Consider the following 18,432-nt stretch of genomic DNA (forward strand, 5'->3'; position numbering starts at 1 on the left):
AGAATGCCGAAATCCGAGTTATAACGAAGAAGTTATGACATGTCGAAGTTTTGCGACAGGACCGACACGACAATGTAGGACGTAAAAAGTGAATTTACGATAGAGCAATTTTTAGCCTTTGTGATCTAAACGAAAGTTGTAGAATACGTTAAACCTAGAGCGTGCATAAAAAGAACGTCCAAATCTGACTTCGTATGAGGAAGTTATGATTTTTCTAAAGTTTCAGCTTAGCAGTATGCAGCCCAAAGTTCGAATATGAGATTGAGCGATTTTTAGCCGACACAACCTGAACGAGAATCGAAGATCTAGTCGATAGTAATTTAACAATAAAAAGACAGACGCAAATAGACGTCATATGAAGAAGTTATGTATTTTTAACGGACATTTCCTGTCCCGACCTATTAAAAATATAGCTTTAAAAATAAATTCAAAATTATCCGACATATTCTAAATGAAAGTTGTAGAGCATGGTCTCACCTACGCGTGGATATAAAGAACATCAAAAACGGAGCTCGTATGCACAAGTTACGAATTTTTGAAGTTTGATAAATAAGAGTACGTCTAGCGTAATTGACTACGCCCAACGTACTCGTGTACGTGACCCAAAGTCTGTCACTTTCCCTACTCCTCTGCATGAGTGCCACGTATCATAGCATTGATGCGTCTGAGCTGATCTACTTAGTACGCCGAGCGTACATGTCGATGAAGCTATACGCCCAGCGTACGTGTTGAATTACGCCCAGCATAAATCGGGGTTTCAGCCCCTATAAATAGAACTCGAGGGCTGCCGAATTTGGTTGCCAATTTTCACTTCTCTCTCCTTAAACTCTCTCTGATATTGCAAGAAATACCCCCTAATCCTAGTGTATCATTCTAGTACTCGAAGCAAATCCTGACACCCCGAAGATTCTGAGAAAAAGAGTTTACGAGCCGAAACTCTGACCGCGAGAAGACCAATATTTGAGAAAACATTCCGGTTTCAGCAAAGAATATTATTTTAAAAGGCAAAGTGTTGTCCAATCGTCGTCTTATCACATGAGTGTGTAGTCTCTTTCATCTAACACATAGATATGAAATATTTTCTATAAAATACGTGCTATGTGTTTATATATTGTTTGTCTATTTGAGATGGGTGTTAAATGAATGTTTTATACAGGTTTTAAACTGTATATGTATTTTATATCTACGAATACGTTAGGTAAAACATGGGTACATAAATGATGAGGTATGAAAGATGTTTTAGATAAATATTGGTAGTTGCGCCACAACATGTAGAATCTTTTAAACCACATTAAACTCTAAACATCTTAGCAGCTGCACTTAAAGGATAGTATTGGCAGCTGTGCCTAAAAGTGAATGTCATAAACCTTGCAGCTGCGCCTAAATGATAATATTGGCAGTTGCGCCTAATAGATATCATTGGCTGCCGCGCCGTATGCAACAATGGAATCTGTGCCTGTTCCTTAAAGTCAATCTTTAGGAATGAATGAATGAAGGATAGATGATTCTTAGGGTAAATCCTTAAGAAATAAAGGAGATAATGGGTAGGGGGAATTTGATTGATTGATTGATGATTATAAATAATAATTATCTTATTGTCGGTTGAAAACCTTATGTGCTCACCAGGCTACCCCACTCTGTTTTCTTTGTATTACAGGTAGTGGCATAAGAGCAAAATTGGATAATGACAAGGGATTTTGGATTATAGGCCAGTAATTGTAAATAACTGTTGTAAGGATTTTAATTTGTTGTTTATGCTTTTGCTCTGTATCGGAACATGACATTCTTAAGTTTTTATATAATGAAATACATTTCTTCGAAAATGCTTTGATAAATTTCATCTTATTTTATTTTGGGAACAAATTCCGCAACTCTTTTAATCAAAGGATTACTCTGATTTGATTTTAAAAGCATAAATTAAATCGGTCTTTTCTGGCCGTGAAATTTGGGGATGTCATAGTTGGTATCAGAGCATTAGTTTAAGTAAACTACGAATTTGTAGGATTTATAGACTTAAACTTAGAATGCTAAGTGATGATTAGTGTCTACCATATCTTAAGACACAAGCACTAGTATATTTTAGGAAAGAGGCCTAAAATTCTTTTATGTGTATATGATATTATTTGTTTGGATCTATGGTCTTTTGCTGACCAGATCTGGAAACCTTATGTGTTTAGGATTCTGAGTGTATGACTACGGTATTAGAACTAACATGTAAAAGTTTTAGAGTGAGAAGGATGATTTTGATATCTATCGTGAATCAAGATCTAATTTCACCTTATTCGGTGCATAGATCAAAAATGGGAAGAACCAGAAGCGGAGTTGGAAATGCAAATGAAAATAGGAATCAACAGCCTCAACCACCAATGATTAAGCAAGCACCTATTATAGCTATTGCACCTGAGCCAATGACAATGTCCGGAGTACAAATGATGATTCAAACGATGTTGGATCATCAAATGTAGGAAACAAGACATTTGCTTCGACAGAGCCGAGAGGAACTCACTATACCTGTTGAACCGCACGAATTGAATGAAGGGAAATCAAAAGGAGGGAACTACAGTGGGACCATTGGCCAAGTTAATCTGCCGGTGATTAGGAGGCAGAACCAAGACAACGAGGTCGAGAGAAATGAATGCAAGTACAAATAATTTATGACTTGCAAGCTGTCAACTTTCACTGGAAAGGAAGATCCCATCAGAGTAATGGATTGGATCTCGGAAATGGAATTAGCCTTCATGACATATGGTTGCAAAGGCAAATGACAAACCATATTTGCAGTACGTCGGTTCAGAGGTGGCGTTGTTCGCTGGTGGAACACTATGGGGAAGACCATAAGCCCCAATGAGCCACTGCAACTGACTTGGGAAAAATTATTGGTGCAATTCAAACGAAACTTATGCTCGGCCCAAAATCTTCTAGAACTAGAAAACCAATTTCTGGCATTAAAGAAGGACGACATGTCCATTGATGAATACACCAATACCTTCACCGACAAGATGGAGTTTGCTTTGCGCATTATCCCAGACGAGCTGGCAAAAATAGATAGGTATGCAAACGGACTACCATGGGAGTACATTGTGCTAGTACACCAGGTACCTACCCTAGAGGCAGCCATCTGGGTTGCTAAGTCTATCGAAGAAATGAATAAGGGCAGAACTGGCAACAAGGATGAAGTTGGCGAGAAAAGAAAGTTTGAAGGATTCCCAAGGTCCGACGAGAAAAGAAAATTCTCGAAGTCTGGTTCAAAGAAGTTCGAAGGAGGAGATGATGAAGCAAGATGGTGTGATAAGTGCAAGAAGAAACACTTGGGAAAATATGGCAAGGAGGTGACATGTTTTAAGTGTGGAAAGCATGGGTATTACGCCAATGAATGTACATTCAACAAAAGGGTATGTTACGGATGTAATGAGTAAGGGCACTTCAAGCAAGACTGCCCAAAGAGGAAAGGAGCTACAAAGTAAAATGCACCACCAAAGCCAAAGGAAAGAGCATTCCCAATGATCCTTAATGAAGCAAGTGACGATGCAAGGGATCAGAAGTAAGGATTTACATAACCAAAGATCGAGATATGAAGTAGCCTGTAGATAGTAACATGTGGTGTAGCCTGTTAAAGGAAAAGTATAGTTTGAACTTGAACGTTTATGTAACCATTTCAAGAAATAATATAAAACTTTCATTCTCTTATTTGGTGTGTTAAGCTGTTATGTGATTTTCTTGAGTAGTGACTTGGTGAACTACGAGACAATACTTCGGACGAGTATGAGTACGTGTGAATGGTAGTAGAGGCCTATAGTACAGGAAGCACATGACTCGCACTTGAATCAAGGAAAGTCATAAGGTTACCAAGAAAGTAGTAATTGATTCCGTTTTATTCAAGTATGTCCTTACCATTGTTTCGTTAATGACTAAGAAGATGATCGTTATTCCGAGCCTAGTGGTCATATCGAATTGAGTCCGAATACGATAAGTATGTTACATGGTTCAGAGAACCAAGTTCGATGTAGCATCTGACTTAAGCCAGAAGATTGAAGTGAAAGATGATGAAAGCGATCAATAGAAGTATCGCGCTCATTGCTAAAGAAGTTAGTAGTTAAAAATGATACATGTTGAGATGTAATTGTATCACATTAGAACATAAAGGAAGGTATAGTCTATTTTGGAATTTAACTCGACTCTCAGAGACCTGAGTCGAAGAATTGCATCACACGATGTTATTGTTGGATTAGTGTCTAAGCCCGTAACCATATTTGGTAAATACTTGACCCGGTTGTGCATGGTCCTTTTAGGTTGCCTTCACCAAAGCAACTTGACTGGAGAAATAAATAGTTAAAGAGGTTATTATGATTTATTAATATGTTATAAGAATAATATATTAAAGGAGAAATCATATTTGTTTAATTAATATTGGTCAATAATTAATTAGGAATTAATTTTGTGATCAAGGGTAGTTAATTAAACTAGAGGGGCTGAATTGTAATTATGTGATAGTTGCAAAGTAGGGCAATGATTATCCTTGTTAGAGGATGAACGAATTCAAGGATAAGGATATCCTTGAAATCATCCAAAGGGATAATAGATAAGGGTTATTAAGGCTTATCTTACGGTTACTTGATAGGAAAGCAACTGGATAAGGATAAGGACTAAAACACTAATCTCAACCCTATATAAAGACCCCTAAGGCATAAGAAATCGTACACTTGATCTCGAGGGTATCTAGATCCGATTTCTACCTCTCCCCTTCTCTCTCTATAGCTTCTCCAATTGCCTGTGGTGTTTGTGAGCCATTAGAGGCACTACACTTGTGGTGCTTGCTTTCAAGACTAAGGGTTTGAAGATTTAAGTTGTTATTGCTATATAACAAAAAGAGGTATGTGATCTAACCTTATATATGAATTTCAAAAATAGCAACCTATATTAGGGTTTTATTCATGTGTTCATAATGTTGTGTATCTAATAGTGAAAACATAGATCCAAATTAGGGTTGCATGCACACATAGGATTGTTTGTATAAAACCCATCAGTGGTATCAGAGCCTTTGGTTAACTTGTTTTCAATTAGTATTATTCAATTGTATGAACTTGAAAAATTAGAGTTTATAGCCAATAAACCCTAGGAGGCAAGAGATTTCGAGATTAGGGTTTCCTAACCCTAATTTGCGAAAATGTTGAAAGGGTTTTTGAATCCTTTCCATTAATCCAAGATTTCGAAATCTAGGGTTTGCAAGCCCTAAGATTTCGAAATCTAGGGTTTGCAAACCCTAAGATTTCGAAATTAGACTCCTTCCCCAAGATAAGATCCTAAATTTTAGGGATTTGGATAATCCCATATCTTGTAATTATCTTTTAATAGTTAAATATGGTAATTAAATATTTTGAACTATCCCCTCCCATTATTATCGAAATTTAGAGGGATAAAAGGGATTATGATAAGTTAATTGTTTAAATGGTAATTATCCTTATGATTTAGATAATCCCTTATGATTTGATAATTTAAATTAATAGTTTAATTTAAGATAATTATTAAATCAATAGTTTTAATATTTAAAATTCTAATTTAAATGGTATTAAATTCGAAAATTTTAAATTGAAGATTAAAACCCTAGTATTTTGAAATGTTTAAAATACACCCTATACTATTATATTATTACAAGCTTAATATATATATATATATATATATATATATATATATATATATATATATATATATATATATATATATATATATGTATGTATAATTAAAAAATGCTAGTCTTACCGTTAGTAGGCCTCATTCACGAAGCTGGTCTATAAGGTGGGTATAAGGTTGCTGCCTATAAAATGGTGCTTAATGGGTGTACACTCACACGCACCGCTTGCTTGACTGGTGGAGGGTCGTTAGCCAAACGGGTAGGATAGGGCAATCTTCTCCTCATTAATAAGTATAATGAATCTATATAAAGTAACTAAACATTTTTTACAAATTCCCAATCCTAGTTACTTTAGGCAAAAGTGAAAATGATGCAATCCCATGAAATTACACTTTGCACCCTTGCTAAGAAGTTAGTGGAGCGTGTGTGGTTTACTGGCACAATAATTGGTTCTAAGCAAAGGTAGTAAATGGTGATTCATTTTTTGTCATAGTTCGATGGAGCGTGTGTGGTTTACCGGCACATCGAATAGGTGATTGTAACAATGAAGGCACCATGTAGTGTTGCATGGTTATTCACACCCACTTTGTGATCCTCGGCATCCCAGTCACAAACGAGAGGGGCATATCGAGATTTAAACATGCCATTGAAAATTTCAATAACACTCCAAGAAAATCTAGGAATTCTCAATACATTTAAAACTTAAGCTTATGTTTTTCATGGTGAAGAATTAGTGAATCGTCATTCACTTATCTCCAAATTATTTGCGTGTTGGATTACGACATACCTTTTCTAATATGTAAATAATGTTGTTGGGTCCTAGCCCTAATTTTTCATTTTGGATGTTTAATTAGGGATTCAATTCTAATCAAACTTTGTCCTTTCTATTAGAGATGTCTAACGTAAACAACGATGCTGCTAGCTCATTCACGCTAATGAGCCTTTGTCAAAAGGTGACTTTCGATGGATCGAACTTTAGCGAATGCATAAGATACATTCGCACTATCGCGCGTTACGAGGACAAAGAGTATGTCCTCGATGAGAAGCTCGAGAAGATCAATCCAGAAACTACTACTCCCGAAGAAATGCCTGTCTTTGAGACCCATGAGCGTGATGCAATGAAAGTTCATTGCATCATGATAGCCACAATGAACTCCGAATTCTAGAAGTCATATGAGGACATGTATCCCTATGAGATGCATAAAGACTTGATGGAGAGATATCACCAAAGCACGAGGCAAGAGCGCTATGAGATCATTACGAATATGATCACTGCTAAAATGGGAAGGGGAGAGTCTCTAACCGTGCACTTGAAAAAGATGCAAAGGTATGTTGATCGTCTTCGCAAGATGAATGTCAACTTTGGGGAAGATTTGGCTATCGACATTGTTCTTCACTCCTTGCCCTCGTGCTACAACCAATTTAGGATGACCTACCACATGAACAAATAAGAGGTCACCCTAAGCAAACTCCAAGGGCTCCTAAGGACTGCTGAGAGCAACCTTAAGGAAAAGTCAGTTGCACCAACTCCTAATTCATCCGCTGCTCCTGTTTTGGCTATAGGGCAAGGAAGGGGCAAAAAGAGGAAGGCTCCGTCAAAGAGCCACCGCAAGGGAAAGTCCCAAGATGGTTCTTCTTCTAGTGGGACCAAGATTGATCCTGCTAAACCCAACCCTAACCCAAAGGAGGCAGAGTGTCATCATTGCCATAAAATAGGGCACTAGAAGAGAAGTTGCCCAGAATATCTGCAAGCCATCAAGGATGGAAAGATCAAGCCATCTTATGCAGGTATATACACAATTAAATCTAATGATTCATCCCATGCTATTTCTTGGGTTCTTGATACAGGATGTGGTTACCAAATTTGTTCTGATATGCAGGGACTAAGAAGAAAAAGGTATGTGAAGCCTGGAAGAATAAATCTAATCATGGGGAACAGAAGAACGTCGGCTGTTACCAAGATTGGAGTGTATTCTGTAGTGCTTAGTAATGGATTGAATTTAGATTTAAATAATTGTTTCTACTCGCCAGATATGGCAAGAAACATCATTTCATTTCATGGTTTGTATAGACAAGGATTTAGATATTCGTTTAATAATGAGAATGGTTCTATTTATGCTTATCTAAATGGTGTTTTATACTTTGAAGCAATGCCTTGTAATGGAATTTATGAAACTGTTATGGTTGTAGATAACCTAGGAAATGATGTGTTGTGTATGGATTCTTCCAATAGTATGGATAAAGCATCTTTGTGGAATTGTCGTCTTGGACATGTCAACAAGAAGCGCATAGCCCAACTCCAAAAGGATGGAGTGTTGGAGTCATTCGACCTTATGGAAGATGACACGTCCGAATCTTGTTTACTTGGAAAGATGACCAAGTCACCCTTCACTGGCACTTGTGAGAGGGGTGAGGGTTTATTGGATCTCATACATACCGATGTATGTGGGCCCTTTAGATCCACCACAAAGGATGGGAACCACTTCTATGTGACTTTCACTGATGATTATTGTAGATATGGGTATATCTACTTAATCAAGCACAAGTCAGAAACGTTTGAAAAGTTCAAGGAATTCAAACATGAAGTGGAGAATCAATTGGGCAGGAAAATCAAGATGCTTCGATCCGATCGAGGAGGAGAGTACCTAAGTCTCGAATTCCACGACTATCTCAAGGAATGCGGAATAGTTTCGCAATTGACGCCACCTAGGACACACCGCAGTTGAATGGTGTGGAAGAAAGGCGTAATCAAACCCTGTTGGACATGGTTCGTTCTATGATGAGTCATGCTTCACTACCTATCTCATTCAGGGGGTATGCCTTAGGGACTGCCGCCCATATTCTTAACCGAGTCCCTACAAAGAAGGTTGCCAAAACACCTCACAAGATGTGGACAGGGAAAGCTCCCTCATTGGCACATATCAAGGTTTGGGGCTGTGAGGTTTTCGTAAGACTACCGAAGGGGACACGTATATTAGTGACAGTACACTAGTAAATCTAGATGAACCTAACAGCTATAAGGAAGCCATGGCAGGCCCAGAGTCTGCTAAATGGAAAGAGGCGATGGACAGCGAGATTCAGTCCATGTATGACAACCAAGTTTGGAATTTGATTGACAATGTGCCCGGACGTAAGACGGTTGGGTGCAAATGGATCTTCAAGAAGAAGACCGACGTGGATGGGAATGTGCACACGTATAAGGTGTGATTGGTGGCGAAGGGCTTTACTCAAACTCCCGGAGTTGACTATGATGAGACCTTCTCACCAGTTGCCAAGATAAAATCTATTAGGGTGATGCTAGCCATTGCTGCATTTCATGATTATGAGATATGGCAGATGGATGTCAAGACCGTTTTCCTTAATGGGAAGTTGGATGACGATGTTTACATGGCTCAACCAGAGGGTTTTGTCGATCCGAAGCATCCTAATAGAGTGTGCAAGCTTGAGAAGTCCATTTATGGACTTAAGCAAGCATCTCGTAGATGGAATCTTTGCTTCGATGAGAAAGTCAAAGAGTTTAGATTTGTAAGAAGCGAAGATGAATCATGTGTATATGTCAAGGCCAGTGGGAGTATAGTTAGCTTCCTCGTTTTGTATGTCGATGACATACTACTCATAGGAAACGACGTCCCGACTCTGCAGGAGGTTAAGTCCTGGCTCAGGAAGTGCTTTGCTATGAAGGACCTCGGAGAGGCTTCCTATATTTTGGGAATAAGGATAGTGAGAAGTAAGAGACTAATAGGACTTAGTCAAAATACTTACTTGGATAAAGTACTAAAACGTTTTGGTATGGAAAACTCAAAAAAGGGAGAACTACCAATACAGAGTAATGCCAAGTTGAGTAAGACTCAAAGTCCGAGTACCGAAGCCGAGATAGCAGAGATGAGCCGAGTACCTTACGCTTCCACAGTTGGCTTGATCATGTATGCTATGACTTGTACTCACCCTAATGTGGCCTTTTCCTTGAGCATGGTCAGTAGATATCAAGGGAACCCGGGCAAAGCTCATTGGATTGCGGTCAAGAATATACTTAAGTACCTTCGGTGGACCAAGGAATGGTTCTTAGTCCTCGGAGGGAGTGATGACTTAATGGTGCGAGGGTATAGTGATGCCAGCTTCCAGACCGATAGAGACAACTACCGTTCGCAGTCAGGCTGGGTCTTTACCCTAAATGGATGAGCAGTGACATGGAAAAGTTCCAAGAGGGAAACTGTAGCTGATTCAACGTGTGAATCGGAGTACATTGCAGCGAGCGAAGCATCGAAGGAGGCGATATGGTTGAAGAACTTCATTGGTGACCTTGGAGTTGTATCTGCCATAAAGGAGCCTATGGAAATTTTATGTGATAATGAAGGAGCGGCTGCCTTGACCAAGGAACCGAGGGATCATGGTAGATCTCGGCATATCGATAGAGAGTATCATTTTATTAGACATCGAGTAGAAGAAGGACATCTCGTGGTTAAGAGGATATCATCAGAAGATAACCCAGCAGATCCACTTACGAAGGGACTGAGTAGGGTTAAGCACTTGCAGCACGCTAGGAGCATTGGGCTGAAGGATGATATTAGTTTAGATTAGATAGTGTTAGAAACATATAATGGATAAATGTAATTGACATTTGATTATTAAATAAAGGAGTATTATTTATAAGTAAAGTTACTGTCTGATGTTAATTGTTTAACTATTGTTTCAATTTGCATGTTTTGACTTCCTGAATAATCGAATTATTCGAATGGTCCACAATCGTTCATATGTTGGAAGTAGGTATGAATGAAGATTATCATGAATTGGTATGTAGAGTGTCTAAGAGGTATTAGACATAGCAAAGGTTTGCTGCAACGTTCATGAGTGCTTATGAACAAGTTTTGAGCATTGGAATAAACCCGCGCTTGCTGGAATCATTTTATGGAATGTGACAAAAGTGATCACAAGACGATTATATCATATGGTCTTAAAACCAAGATATATGGTTTATTGTTTACTAATTGGATGTACATTGATAATGCGAAACCGCATTAGTAAATTGATGTCATAAAACGCATTGTTGTGTATAGTTGATTAATAAATAGTAAATGCATATAAGTTGAAGTTTATCTGTTACTTCTATCCTAAGAGGGTAAAAGCGATATCACGGCCGCTCGATGATTTGATTTGACTTATGTGTCGGGCCCGGTCAAGACTGAATTGATGTGTTCAATTAAGTTCTATGTCAACTGAATCTGAGATTGAGAAACCAACTGCTGGACAATTAGTTCAATGAGATTGTCTGCACAATAGCTGAATAGAGGACTGTACGATCCCTTATCTAAAGGACAGGTTACTGATGAGATCAGAGTTCGACAGCATCTTTGAGAGCTACGATTGCTAATCGAGTTGTACGTTACATTTGTGGTTACTAGACTTATCCAAGTGGGAGACTATTGGATTAGTGTCTAAGCCCGTAACCATATTTGGTAAATACTTGACCTGGTTGTGCATGGTCCTTTTGGGTTGCCTTCACCAAAGCAACTTGACTGGAGAAATAAATAGAGAAAGAGGTTATTATGATTTATTAATATGTTATAAGAATAATATATTAAAGGAGAAATCATATTTGTTTAATTAATATTGGTCAATAATTAATTAGGAATTAATTTTGTGATCAAGGGTAATTAATTAAACTAGAGGGGCTGAATTGTAATTATGTGATAGTTGCAAAGTAGTGCAATGATTATCCTTGTTAGAGAATGAACGAATTCAAGGATAAGGATGTCCTTGAAATCGTCCAAAGGGATAATAGATAAGGGTTATTAAGTCTTATCTTATGGTTACTTGATAGGCAAGCAACTGGATAAGGATAAGGACTAAAACCCTAATCTCAACCCTATATAAAGACCCCTAAGGCATAAGAAATCGTACACTTGATCCCGATGGTATCTAGATCCGATTTCTACCTCTCCCCTTCTCTCTCTATAGCCTCTCCAATTGTTTGTGGTGTTTGTGAGCCATTAGAGGCACTACACTTGTGGTGCTTGCTTTCAAGACTAAGGGTTTGAAGATTTAAGTTGTTATTGCTATATAACAACAAGAGGTATGTGATCTAACCTTATATATGAATTTCGAAAATAGCAACCTATATTGGGGTTTTATTCATGTATTCATAATGTTGTGTATCTAATAGTGAAAACATAGATCCAAATTAGGGTTGCATGCACACATAGGATTGTTTGTATAAAACCAATCAGTTATGTCATTAGAATATGACCCATTGGTCTGTTACAATAAATGAAGGAAAGTACTTATTCTAAGAAGAAGAAGGAGTCCTTAATAAATGAAGGAAAGTACTTATTATAAGAAGAAGAAGGAGTCCTCAACAAATGAAGGAAAGTACTTATTCTAAGAAGAAGAATGAGTCCTCAATAAGGATTTATTTTGTAACTCAAAGGTTATGATTGAAAGTCCAACGTAGTACGAAGAGCAGATGTAAGGTTGAGCATCGCCTACAGTCAAGAAGTCCAAGAGTTTGATGCTCATTCGAAGAAATATATAGATTACGGTTATTACTTAGGATGAAAGATAACGTGTGGAATCATTATACCGTAACTATTTTGTTGATGATTCCGGGACATAATCATCCTAAGGGGGAGATAATTGTAACGTCCGTAGATCAAGGCTAGTCAATTTAGAGACGATAAGCGTTAAAGATGACTTTTTGATAGAAGATTATTTAGAATAAATCATCTTAACTACTTTGTAGTAGTCGTGACAAGGATTCCGGATATATAAAGAATGCCGAAATCTGAGTTATAATGAAAAAGTTATGACCTGTCGAAGCTTCGCGACAAAACCGGCACGGCGCTGTAGGACGTAAAAAGTGAATTTACGATACAGAAATTTTTAGCCTTAGTGATCTAAACGAAAGTTGTAGAATACGTTAAAACGAGAGCATGCATAAAAAGAATGTCCAAATCTGACTTCATTTGAGGAAGTTATGATTTTTCTAAAGTTTCAGCTTAGTAGTATGCAGCCCAAAGTTTGAATAAGAGATTAAGCGATTTTTAGCCGACACAACCTAAATGAGAATCGAAGATCTCGTAGATAGTAATTTAACAGTAAACAGACATACAAAAATGGACATCAAATGAAGAAGTTATGTATTTTTAACGGACATTTCCGGTCCCGGCCTATTAAAACTATAACTTTAAAAATAAAGTCAAAATTAGCTGATGGAATCTAAATGAAAGTTCTAGAGCATAGTCTGACCTATGCGTGGATATAAAGAACGTCAAAAACGGAGCTCGTATGGTAAAGTTACGAATTTTTGAAGTTTGATAAATAAGAGTACGCCCAGCGTACTCGTGTACGTGACCCGGAGTCCGTCACCTTCCCTACTGTCACACCCCGGCCGTCGGAAGAAACACCGGGTAGTGTAATGTCATTTTTCGTATCACAGTTATATAACATACATTGAACAATACTTAAAGAAAATACATACCTTTATTGATGTTTGAAAGTTACATTATTGTTTTCCTAGTATTTATTACATAATATCCGACTATGACATACTTCATAATGAACAGAAAGATAATAGTAAAACTTCTCCTATTCGAATACATACCAGCTTTTCAAGTTCCTGAAAACACATGCATTTTAAAATACGTCAACATAAAGTTGGTGAGTCCACAAGTATTGACTCCATAAAATAATACATTTTTACACATTCAAAAGTATAGTTTTGAAAGTATCATTTTGACTCTCCAACATTAGGTATAATAGTATACTTATCAATTAAGTGTTATACCTAAACATTTCTTAATCTTAAGGTATAAGTAGGGGAAAACTTATACTTAACATTAATACTTGTATACGACAAAGTATAATGTTTCAATTTGCTACCATGAGCCTATAACCGCTGCTATGACATAATACCTCTGATAGAACAATACAGTCATGATTTACCATGAGAAACAACATCGTACGCTTCATCGACGCCGGAATAATAACAAATAAAAGGATAGTTCATCACTTGTTTTTGGTTGACTGTAGCTAACAGTCACAAGTGGGGTGGTCAGCCCGTATACTAATTATACACGACTTCCTCGCTCACGCGGGATTAATGGTTACAATTCAGAGGATTTCTGCTAAGATCTCCAATCTTAGTTGATGAATACAATTACTCATGTAGACTTTGACGGCTTCCTATAGCTCTAACAACAAAAGCATTTTCATGTCTAAAACCATAAGTTACTAGACTATGCTTTTAAACATCACTCCTAACTTCATAATATTTAGGCAGTATAACAGCTATATCTTGAAGTAATAGCCAGGTTTTATCTTGACCTAAAACCAATCATAACAACATATAATGTTTCTAGCTTTATCTTGACATAAAACTATCAATAACAATACCAAGTTTTATCTTAACATAAAACTATCAATAACAATATATAACATATCCAGTTTTATCTTGACATAAAACTATTAATAGCAACATACTTCATAACTTAACATATAGAACTTCCAAATATAACATCGGAACTATATCGCACACAACATATATACATAATCCTAAGTATAACTCAAGATCTACATTAATATACTACTATAACAATAACATGTTAACAACGTTACGATAGTTGTATATTTTCAGATACGAAATAACTATATTTCGGTTATTATAACTATCTATGTTGATACTAATATACTATCATATAGACATAATAATAACGTATATACAATATTTAGCATGCGTTTTCCCCCGAAAAATATTAGACAGTGGGGCGTGAAACTCACCCTAGTAGTGTGATTTTATGATATCTAAGCAAAACGGTCAGCGTGCGAGATCTTCGGGGCTCGGGATGCAAGATGGCTTCAGCAAGGGAGAGAGGAGAAAGGGAAATGGTGTAAGGAATAGTTGAGGTCGGACCTGCTATTTATAGTAAGGATTTTGGACTCTCACATCGTGAGTTTTATAAAACTCACGTCGTGAGTCTTGCATGCTCATCTCGTAGACTTGCCATTTGCGTCCCTAGCTTCGAAAGGTGGCCATGTGACTCCTCACGTCGTGAATAACTCTTTGTTCAAGTCGTGAGTTTCGATTCTATCCCCTCGCAGCCTCGTCACACCTTCTAGATTCCAAGATATGGATAAATGACTATTCACGTCGTGAGTGTCATAAAACTCACGTCGTGAGTGTCATAAAACTCACGTCGTGAGTTTAGTTACATTTAGGGTTTCTAAAAGCTGACTCTTCAGAAGGCCATAACTTTTGCATACGAACTTCGTTTTTAATGTTCTTTATATGCACACGTAGGTATTTACGAGTACTACAACTCTCTTTTAGACTTAAATAGCTAATTCTAAGTATATTTTAAATTCCTCTTATTATAGAGATTTATAGTGTTCGGTTATCATAACTTCTTCATGTGAAGTCAGATTCAGACATTCACTATATTTTTGGAATCGTATGGACGTATACTGTGACATCCCCATTTTCCTGGCCAGAAAAGACCGATTATGTTTATGCTTTATAAAAATCATAGTACCTCTTTTAATAAAAATTTTGCGGAATTTTTTCCCAGTAAAACATGATAAATACGTTATCAAAGCACTTCCGAAGAAAAGTATTTTTATTCATTTTAAAACATTTGGGATGTCATCGTCAATACAGAAACATAAGCATAAACATAACTTACATTCATTATCACTAGTGATTTATATCTCCTTAATCTCTCAGTGTAATGTGACTTCATATCAACACCTGTGATATAAATAAACTGAGTGGGTCAGGTTGGGAAACCTGGTGAGTACATAGGGATTTCAATCCCACAATGTTATACCATATATATAGTTTAAAACTCACAAAATATACAATTTCAGCATATATATAAACAACTCTTATCCCACCCCGTCGATCCTTACAACGAGACTATCCATATTCTCGGACCTAAGATTAGTCGTTTTACCTAATCCATACTCCCGAATCAGAAATGAACGACTTTACCTAATCCATACTCTCGGACTAGGGACGAATGACTAATTCATACTCTCGGATTAATGATGAATGATTATGCCTAATCCATACTCTCGGACTAGGGACAATGACTATGTCTAATCCATGCTCCCGGATCAATGACATATACTAAGGTTTTATTCTCTGAGTATAATTCAGTCGTTCTCGTAAGAAAACACTACCCAATATTCCTCATAATTAATTTAGGTTTACTCTTTATCCTAAATCAGCATATATAATCAGGTATGTTTTTTAACAAGTATCTCAGGCAACATCAAATAATTCGCACATAAACATATATTTAATACTTCAATCGATACTTGTATTAAAATCATGTTCATGAAAGGGACTATGCACTCACACATAAACTCTTCAACAAATATTTAACTCTTTAACATATATTTAATACTTTAATTAATACTTGTATTAAAATCATGTTCATGAAAGGGACTATGCACTCACTTGAAAAGGTGGTGATTCCGAACTCAGACAGCGCTTTGCTTCTTAAAAATAATTTCCTTCGACGAAACCTAGTATTATTACCACTAGAGTTTAGTCTATTATTTGTCGAGACTAATTAATAGTCTAGCTATTATTACTATTATATACGCATTAAACAATACTTATATAACCCATAATAATAGCCCAAGTACTTATTATAAGTTCCTAATAACGTTACTATAATTAAATAAATGATATATTAAAAATAGCGTAGGCGTAGCTCACTTACAACGAAGTTTATAGAAAACCGGGCTTTGCTTGGAGCAGCGTTCCCAAGTTGAAAAGCTCTTCTTCTCGGAGCCGCCGAGCACTCCGGGGCTTCCGCCTCGTGCTAGGGAGGTTCCCTAGCCTTTTCGGAGGGTTTCGGGGCTAGAGAGAGGTTCTAGAGAGAGAGTAAAAAGAAGAAAGAAAGGGAAAGGTGTGAAAAAAATGAGGGTGGGAGAGGTTCTATTTATAGGGTGAAAATGGCTGAACTTGGTGCCACATGTTACCATCTAGTGGCAAGACTTGGGGAGAAAGCAATGGCCAAGATTGTGCCACATCACCCATTTTTGCACAGCACACTTCCGTCTTCTAAAATCCGTAACTTTCACATACGACCTCCATTTTTGACGTTCTTTATATCCACGCGTAGGTAAAAATAAGATCTACAACTTTCATTTTGACTCCGTCTGCTAATTCTCGACCGATCTTAAATTTAACAGTACGAGAAGATTATACTGTTAAATGTCCGCGTAAAATTCATAACTTCTACATATGGACTATGTTTTCATCTGTCTTTTTACCGTTGAGTTCCTATTAATGAGATCTTCAATTCTCATTTAGGTCACGTAGGCCAAAAACAGCTCGAACTAAAATTCGAGTTTCGGGTCGTGCACTGCTATGCCAAATCTTAGAAAATTCATAACTTCCTCATACGAAGTCAGATTTGGGCGTTCTTTTTTTTATGTTCTCGGTTTAACATATACTACAACTTTTATTTGGATCGATAAGGCTAAAAAGTCCTTTATCAAAAATTCACTATTTATGTCTCCCGGTGCCGTGCCGGTTTTGCCGTAAAACTTCGATGGGCCATAACTTCTTCGTTATAACTCGGATTTTAGCGTTCTTTATATGTACGGAACCCTTGAGACATATTATAAAGATTGGTTAAGATTATTTATTCGAAATAATCTTTTGTCAAAAAGTCATTTTCAACCCTTATTATCTCTGAATTGACTAGCCCGGATCTACGGACGTTACATATACTTTGAGTTGTATCATAAAGAAAATTCATATTTGTATTAGAATTTATCATGAACTACATAACATTCTTACCACATTACTAGGTTAACATAATCACATTACATGATTGGCATAATCACATGTGATTGTCTATTGACCTATTTTGATTAGTGTTACATTCTCCCCCCGTTAGAACAATTTCGTCCCGAAATTTATCTTGTGGATAGGGTTTTGTCAAACAGTTGGGGATATTTTTCTTTCATCTGATCTTCACATTCCCAAGTAATTTCAGGTCCTCGAAAAGAGTTCCATCGAACTTTCACTATAAGAATACAACTTTGCTTTAATCGTTTGACTTCTCGATCCATGATCTCGACAGGTTCTTCTACAAAGTTGAGTTTGGTATTGACTTGTATCTCGTCGAGAGGTACCACTAGAGTGTCATCGGATAGACATATTTTGAGATTTGATTCGTGAAAAACATCGTGTACATTACTTAGCTCTTGAGGCAACTTGAGTTGGTATGCAACAAAAACAATTCTAGCTAGAATTTCAAAAGGTCCTATATACCGTGGGTTTAGTTTGCCTCGCTTACCGAATCGAATTACACCATTCCTAGGAGAGACCTTAAACATTACTTTATCTCCAACTTGGAATTCTAAAGGCTTACGTCTTATGTCAGCATAGCTCTTTTGACGATCACGTGCAGCCTTTAATCGATCCTTAATTTGCACGATCTTTTCAGTTGTCTCGTGGATTATTTCTGGTCCAGTACGTAAGGTATCACCTGTACGTTCTCTGGCCATCTATGTATCTCCAACTTCTGCCCAACATACTGGGGAACAACATTTTTGTCCATAAAGAGCCTCAAACGGTGCAGCCTTGATGCTGGTGTGATGACTATTGTTGTAGGAAAACTCAATTAATGGTAAATGAGTATCCCATGCATTTCCAAAGTATATTACATAGGCTCGGAGCATATCTTCTAAAGTTTGAATGGTTCTCTCACTCCGACCATCAGTCTGTGGATGGTATGCTGTACTCATGTCTAGACGTGTTCCTAAGGATTTTTGTAGAGATTGCCAAA

This window comes from Lactuca serriola, chromosome 3 (assembly GCF_051521515.1).
Source record: "Lactuca serriola cultivar US96UC23 chromosome 3, Lser_US96UC23_V15, whole genome shotgun sequence".
Taxonomy (NCBI): Eukaryota; Viridiplantae; Streptophyta; class Magnoliopsida; order Asterales; family Asteraceae; genus Lactuca; species Lactuca serriola.